This window comes from Chrysochloris asiatica, unplaced genomic scaffold, assembly GCF_000296735.1.
Source record: "Chrysochloris asiatica unplaced genomic scaffold, ChrAsi1.0 scaffold00176, whole genome shotgun sequence".
In the NCBI taxonomy this organism is placed as follows: Eukaryota; Metazoa; Chordata; class Mammalia; order Afrosoricida; family Chrysochloridae; genus Chrysochloris; species Chrysochloris asiatica.
The window spans coordinates 3,373,056-3,374,517 of record NW_006408694.1 but is presented as its reverse complement, the minus strand read 5'-3'; the positions used below and the strand labels follow the sequence as shown (position 1 = coordinate 3,374,517).

Here is a 1,462-nt window from a genome sequence, read left to right as displayed (position 1 = left end):
TGTATGATGTTCTTGATGTCATCACTCAACTCTTCTGGTCTTCAGTCTTTAGTGTTTCATGTATCAAATCTGTTCTTCAGATGATCTCTAAATTCAGGTGGGATATATTCAAAGTCATATTTTGGCTCTTGTGGACTTGTTTACATTTTCTTCAGCTTCGGTCTGAATTTGCATATGATCAATTGAGTGCAACTAGTCAATCACAAGAGGAATAATATTGTATGAGACCACTATTGTAAAAAGTCAAGAAAAGGTTTTCTTACTAAAAGATACATCATGTAGTGGCCTCCATGCCCATCCCCTGGGTCACCCACTGGGGACCCCCCATCCCCGCCCCCGAGGCCTGCGGCCTTTGGGTGACTGGGGCGGGGGGGGGCATTCTCCCCCTTCCCGCAGAAATCGCCTGGAAATGGGATCTTGCGTGAAGCGCTGATGGTCCCACAGGGGAATCTCATGGACCCTGGCTCCTTGCCGCCCCCCACCCCCTCACCCTCCCACCCCCGATTCTGAAGATCTCTTCCAGGATCTAAGTCACTTCCAGGAGACTTGGATCTCGGAAGCTCTGGTCCCAGACAGTGATGGGCAGTTTGTTCCTGATTTCCATTCAGAAAACTTAGCTTTCCATAGTCCCACCACCAGGATCAAGAAGGAATCCCAGAGTCCCCGCACAGCCGCCACACCCCTACCACCATGGCAAGCAGTGCCTAATTTACTCCAGTGCCTATGATCCCTCCAGACAAATCGCTATCAAGTCCCCCAGCCCTGGTGGCCCTGGACAGTCACCCCTGCAGCCCTTTCCTCCCCTCACCCCCAGAACAGCAGAGTTTCTTAAGGTCCTTTGGTACTTCTCAGCCCCACCCTGCTGTTCCATCTTCCAGCAGCCCTCGGACATTTGCCACTCCTTCACATCCTCTCTGGGAGGGGGCCGGGAGCCCTTCCCAACCCTCTACCAACACCAGCTATCATAGCCCTGCATGCCCTACCCCCAGCAGAGCTTCAAACAGGAATACCACAACCCCCTGTATGAGCAGGCGTGTCAACCACCAGTGGGCCCGGGTGGGGTCAATGGGCACAGGTACCCAGGGGCTGGGGTGGTGATCAAACAGGAACAGATGGATTTTGCCTATGACACAGATGTCCCTGGGTATGCATCAGTGTACCTTCACACAGAGGGTTTCTCTGGGCCCTCCCCAGGTGATGAGGCCATAGGCTATGGCTATGAAAAACCTCTGCGACCGATGCGCTGTTACTACAAGAACAAACATATCGCTTCCCTAGAAAACATCAAGGCAAGTGGTCAGGTCCCCTCAACGCAAACCCCCTTCCAAGACTAAGACTCAATGGAAATGCACGCTCTGATTGGTGACCACACACATCACCGATTGGGGGAAGTGGGGTAAAAGCAGCAATGAAGTGGCAAGCTAAGCCCTACAATGTTCAGTGGACTTCTGTGGACCCAGTT

At 52.5% G+C, this 1,462-nt stretch overlaps 1 protein-coding gene and 1 pseudogene across 1 annotated transcript in view; both read left to right on the top strand.

Annotated features, from left to right (window-relative positions):
- Nucleotides 1-1,462, top strand: part of LOC102836625 (regulator of G-protein signaling 20-like) — a 161,132-nt gene that overhangs the window by 11,292 nt on the left and 148,378 nt on the right. The window lies entirely within an intron of this gene.
- LOC102841527 overlaps nt 403-1,462 on the top strand; it is a 2,642-nt pseudogene continuing 1,582 nt past the window's right edge.